Below are 6,735 nucleotides of genomic sequence, written 5' to 3' on the forward strand. Positions count from 1 at the left end.
AGACATAAAATAACCAGTTTGATTTACAGCATGAGAAATTATCCACCTGTCTTCCTTGGAAGCAGAGCATGAGCAATAGATATTACTTCTGGTTGCTCACTACATGTAATGTTTTCTGTACTACATATCACATTCTATTTAGTATTTTTAAAAGACTGCTGGCTAAACCCAAAGGTCATTCCTAGAAGTTTATGTTAAGTATTTCACAAGTTTTATTCCCTTAATTGTTAAGATAACATGTGCTATAATGCTAATGTTATTACAATTTTAGTGTTGGGAAAAATTGTAATTAAAGGCAGTAAGTGCATGGCCTAAAGACACACACAGTGAGGAAGGAAATGAGTCAAAGTTTCCAAAAGTCTTTCAGCAATACACAAAAGATAAATAAAATCTCTCCATTCTATGACACTCTCAATTCAATATTCATATTGTCCAAGTAATAATAGCATACTAAATATTGCCCATGGTGATTGTTTTCTGTCACATTTATCTTGAACACTGATTGTGTTGGTGACATTGGGTTATCATGCACAGAACTGAGCTTATACATTGAGGTCCAAAGAGAGGCGAATTTCTTCTGTCCCACAAGTCCAGGATCCTTTTTAAAAAGTACTAAAAATTTAAATATCATCACCTACTGTCTTATAAGTATCCAAAAATAAAAAAAATCATAAATAATCACTCCAAAATGCTTTAAAATTAGAGATGCTAAAACATGCCCCTCTGAAGTAAATTTTCTTCTACTTTTAACGTTATTCTGAAAGCCTTTGCTGGTTTGTCACACCTGTAATCCTAACTACTAGGGATATCTACTCAGGAGCCTGAGATCCGTGGATAACAGTTGGAAGGCAATCAGGGCAAAAGCAATTCATGAGATTATTTTTCAAAAATTTTAATGAACTAGCAAAGGGCTAAGAATGGAGATGTAGCTCATTTAGTAGCTCACTCATCTAGAGAGAAAAGGCCTAGCAAGACCTTGGAGCTCTGATTTCAAACTCTGAGCACGCCAACATACATGCAAGTACTTGAGCACACCCGTGCATTCACATACATATTTATTCAAAATACCTTCATATCGGAGTTTTGCATGAATTTCTTTGCTAACGATATTATATGAGTAAAATAAAGGAAATAAGCTCCTCCATCTCATAACGTTTTTATACGTTCTTATTGTAAAAATACTGTACAGAGGGATAACACTTACATGAGCAAGGTAATGAGTACATTTCCTAACAAGCATTGTTACCTCCTTTATTGTTCCCCTACCATGGTTTCCCTCACACCTCCACAAGTCCATTAACCTCCTCCCTTTCCCCGCCTCAATTGTAAAGTTCACTTCACAACATAGTTTCTTGTGCATCTCATTGTTACAATGGGTCAAACTGTATCCCTATTTAAGCATTATGTTTTTTTTCCTTCCCCTCAGCAAATTAGAGGAGGAGAATATATAAAAGATGTAAGCACAACAACTTCAAATACAGTGAAACAGGTGTTATAGCATGGGGGAGGAACATATAAAGAAACAAAAAAAGCACACACTGTACATTTAAGTACGTGAGAAAAAATAGCAAGAAAAAAAACCCATTTATGCCCCTAACTTGGGGTTCATTTCGGTTAACGTAACCTTATCTGGTCATATACACATAACTGTTGACTTTTTCTGCTTATCCCAGACATATATTAGTTATTGAAAATTTGAGAAACCATGGAACCTATGTTTCTTTGGACTTGGCTTACTTCACTTAATAATTTTTTTCCAAGTCTTTCCATTTCCTCACAAATTGGGAGATGGAATGCTCCAGGAATTTGCCTGTCATCCTTGTGCAGGGGCCATGTTAATCTTCTCTGTATCTTTCCAATGTTAATGTATGTGATGCTGGATTGAGCACAGAACTTTTTTTATATATAAAATGTAATTGATTTTCTTAAACTAGACAATTCAACAAAAACTAATTTTAAAAGAATTGTGAAATTTTAGAAACATGTACTTCTTACATAAGTACACATTTAAGAATAAAGTCAAGATTGACATGTCAAAAACAAAATAATTCCAGATATTTGTTGTTCAAGAGATGTGTAGGAGGAGGAATTCAATTATTCTATACAAGGGACCTGTCATAATGAACAGTGCAGCAAGTGTTAAGGTTTATTAAAAGTTTTAATGTTTTAAATACATTTAATTTTGGGAATTTGCTTATATATGCCAAAACTGGGACTGTTTGGCAGGTCATAATATTTTCTATGAAGTATTTAAGATTTATGGTAGCAGATAAATACTACTAAGTATGTCTATTTCAGAGTTTATAGAAACTTTACTAATGAGAAGTTCCAAAGTCTTTGTGTAAAGGAGCAGAATAAAGAGTTGACTATGTTAACTACACAGTTTCTGTTAAAACTGTAGGTCTTCCTTACTTTTTATGTTAATGAGGAACAAATTATGATATAAGCCATATACAAATTATGAGATGAACTATAAATGGTAATCTTACTGGGTGATTTAAACACTACTCATAGCCTATAAAATTCTTGTGGAACATCATATTCTTAGCCAGTGTTAAATGTGAAGAAATATGACAATAATTAAATCTAATTTATAGTACACTTCAAATACTGAAAACACTGGTAATTGTTTTGTTTTTTATTGTATTAATCATTAATATTTAATTATTGGTTTTCTTTATTTGTAGCATTTTTCCTTGTTGTAATATAATACAACTTTTTGTAAGTTGTCATTAAGAAATACTTTGAGAAGGTTACTGGGATGGCCACACCATTTTTTATAGGTGCATGTGAATTTATAAAGAGGAAAATTAAGAACAAAATATGTATTTAAAAAATGATCAAATGGAGTCTGATTCAGGAGTGTTGATAAATGTCCACACCTAAAATATTAGCCCTAGGCTGAAGCAGAGTTATTACAGAATTGAGGTCACAAAAGTGAGAGACTGTTTTGTTTTGTTTTTCATTTTTATTTGGTTGGCCATGGGGCTTCAACTCTGGGGCCTGGGTGCTGTCCCTCAGCTCAAGGCTAGTGACACCAATTGAGCCACAGCACCACTTCCATCTTTTTGGCTTATGTGATGCTGAGAAATCAAACCCAAGGTCTCATGCATGCAAGGCAGGCATTCTACCATTGAGCCACCTTCCCAGTGCCTAAGAGATTGAGTTTTAAAAAATCATCTAAACAACATTTGCTTTCTGCTTTGGGTTATATAATGAAATATATGAGTATCTTTTTATGTTTTTGTGCATTGTCATACTTTTAAATATATACTAACTTCACCCACTTTATCCTTGTCAAAGTTATGAAATATCTCTGAGAGTTTGCTTCTGTGAAGATTGTTTTTTTTTGTTTTTGTTTTTGTTTTTTGTTTTTTTGTTTTTTGGTCAGGTGGTGGGCCTGAACTCTGGGCCTGGGCGCTGTCCCTCACCTCTTCAGCTCAAGGCTAACATTCTACCACTTGAGCCACAGCACCACTTCCGGTTTTTTTTTCTGCTTATGTGGTGCTGAGGAATCGAACCCAGGGCCTCATGCATGCAAAGCAAGCGCTCTACCACTGAGCCACCATCCCAGCCCTGTGAAGATTGTTTTTGCATTTATAATTTCTCCTGAGTCATTTTTATTTTTTATCAAAATCACTTTATATTTCATGTTGATGGGTATTTACACAGAGACAGGGATATAGTGGATTTAGTTTACCAAATGAACATTAAAATTAAGCTCAAAAATAAAAATCAGGCTTAACACATATTTTCTTATCTTTCCCCACACTCTCCCTAAAAGGAGACAATATTAAGAATGTCTGAAGGATACATTTTAGGTCCAATTTTCTTGGGCTTCCTAGGTTTAGAATTCTTAAATCACAGAGACATGCTGTAATAGGAGTAAGATTTTTTGGTACACTTTGCCCTTCAGACTGTATTTCTTGTTCTTCCCTTTTCTCGACTCCACTATTAGAGATTTTTTCAGAGATGACTCCATCTGCAAGTTTTCACTCTTCATAGCTATCCAAATGAATTTGCACATCAAGACTCTTAGACAGAAAGAATTTAAGAGCCTGAATCTAAGACACTTCTCTCATTCACCATCCCTACAAAGACGCAAGTACCAAAGCAGGATACATAGTTTCATTTTTTTCTACCAAGGCCAATGCATGAAGTTGCTTGCTTCTGAGGGTGTCTATTTGTGGCTCTTCCGGATGTTGCAGGCTAACTTTATACCTACTTCCATTATCAGCTACCAAGGATGGCATGTTTAGACTATCCAGGAAGTTGGCTCAACAGGGAGTGGGTGTGTCTCTTATGAGGGGCTCCTAGGATCCCACATGAATGGAACAGAAGATCTGTGTTGGAAATACCAGGAGCAATTAAGGTATCCTACAAACATCATCTCAGCAAGGCAAATTTTACTCCTGCAGAAGGCATCCTGTCGCATGTCCAAGTTGAATAAGCACAGTGGATAGGCAGCCCACCACTGGCTCCCATGAATTTGAGTTTTGGGATCATCTTTCATGATGGCTCAAACTTTTGACCCCTTTCAAACCAGTCAAAAGCTTTAATAATCAACCAAATCTGAACACCTGGCCAAATGAAAAATAACCAACTTTTAACCAGCTGGTGCTCTACTACTAGTGCCATGCCTCTAGCCCCTAGCACTTCTCTAAAATAACATTGGTAAGGTTTTGACTACCTTTACAAGGGCAGTGCTTATATCAGTCAAGCACTTCAAGATTTAACTTCTACAGTTCTCCCATCTGATTTTTCTTTCTTTTCTTCCAAACAATAATAATTGACTTTCCTATTCAGCAGTATCCAATAAGATATTTTGATTTAGAAAAGGGTTTGATTAAGGCAGTTTTTCAGTCAGTCACTGAACAAAACATGTTATAGAAGAGATAAAGCAGCCATGCACACATTACTATAAAAACAATTACTAAAGAGGTAAATATTGACACCATGAATCATTGTTAAAATGCTTGCTCTATCATCAAACTAGTAAAGGGATCTGCCACCACACACAGACACACAACCTTTTTTATAAGTGACTGGAGGCTGGTCTTGGGTTTGATCTCATGCTCTGGGCATTGTGCCAGAGCAGTTTTACTCAAGGCTACCACTTTAGCCACAACTCCAGTAGTATCTTTTTTTGCACCTTCATTGGAAATAAAAGTCTCATCTTTCCTGTCTGGGTTGGCTTCAAACAAACACCCTCACAATTCAGCCACTGAGCATTAGGATTATACTCAGCAGCATCTCAGTTTTTGGGTAATTTGTTTCCCGTATTCAATCCTTGTAAGTCTTTCTGTATCATTGGTCTCCAACCACCACACAGATTACCTTTGAAGTATATTTATTCTTTTATTTTTATATATTTATTGTAAAAATACTGTACAGAGGGGTTAGTTACATGAGCAAGGTAAAGCATACATTTCCTATCAAGCATTGTTACCTCCTCCTTTATATGTCCCCTACCATCCCTAACCTCCTAGCTCCAAAACTACTCCATACATTCTCCTCGACCCCCGCCTAAATTGTAAAGTTTGTTTTTCAACAGTGTCTTGTGCATTTGATTGTTACAATGGGTCAACCTGTATTCCCATTTAAGTTTTTTCCCCTTTCCCTCCCAAAACTACTGAAGTGTATATACAAAATAGAGGGCACCAACATCAAAAACGTTGGAAACAGTGGTTATGCCATTTTGGGTGGGTGGGGGGACAGAATACAAAGAAACAAAAATCACATGGAACATTATAAATATGTTAGAAACAATAGCAAGAAATGAAAAAAAAAAAAAAACACTTGTGCCCCTATGTTGGGGTTCATTTCACTTATCACCATCTTATCTGGTCAAGTATTATATTGAGACCAAATTTTTCCCATTCAATCCTACCAGTGGCTTCCTGTTACTTTTACATGGTGGCATTTCCAATAAACAAATCCTGCTGATAAATAAAAGCACATATTGGAATAATTCGATTATGGATATCATAGGTTAAGGAGATCAACAGAATAAAACTAATTTAAGCTGCTGTTTCTGGTTTCTAGCTTTAAGCTCTTTGGGAACTTTTCAGGGGCTCTTAAGTAAATATGAAATTTGTAAATATGTAGTTTGTTTTTGCAAATGTGAAGTTTGAATGACCTGCTAACTAAGAAGTCTCTCCTTACTTAATTTAAGGTGTTTGAGAATGGTCATGTGTGGATTGGCCAATGGAGCCAAAGCACAGATTCCACTCCTGTTGGCCAGTAACATCTCCAATAATGGTCTCCTGGAATACCACAAGACATTTCCCCTGTCTATTATTTGTACTTACTGCTCATCTCAAAGGGTTGGCCTTCACTACATCCAGGTAAATTTCCCAGAAATGTCCAATTTTCCCCAGGTAGTTGACCTGAAAAGAATGGAGCTGATCAGTTTCATGGGTTTTTGAAATAGGCTCTTGCTTCTGAGAAGAGCAACAAGGTGTTCCAAGTTGTCTCGGATCACATTTTGCTGACCTACCATGAATTTCATGCACATGGGGTCTGAGCTCCATGACAGCACAAATAGGACCTCTTGTGTGGCCTCCCTGCCACACAGTCATAGCAGTACTCTGTATGTGGAAAGAATCACCACAGTATTTACCTCACTTATTCAGTCTCAATTTGAATCTGGGTAGACTCAAAATTGGAAGACATACACAGAATGTCTGCTCCAAGAATGAATTTGCAATCATATTGTAAGATTAACTAGAGTGT

The 6,735-nt window shown here is 36.2% G+C and overlaps 1 pseudogene; it reads right to left on the minus strand.

The window, feature by feature from the left end:
• Positions 1–1,776: 1,776 nt before the first annotated feature.
• Positions 1,777–1,889, minus strand: LOC122099201 (annotated as a pseudogene).
• Positions 1,890–6,735: the final 4,846 nt, after the last annotated feature.

Source organism: Dipodomys spectabilis, unplaced genomic scaffold (genome assembly GCF_019054845.1).
Source record: "Dipodomys spectabilis isolate Male_0828 unplaced genomic scaffold, ASM1905484v1 ptg000505l, whole genome shotgun sequence".
NCBI lineage: Eukaryota > Metazoa > Chordata > Mammalia > Rodentia > Heteromyidae > Dipodomys > Dipodomys spectabilis.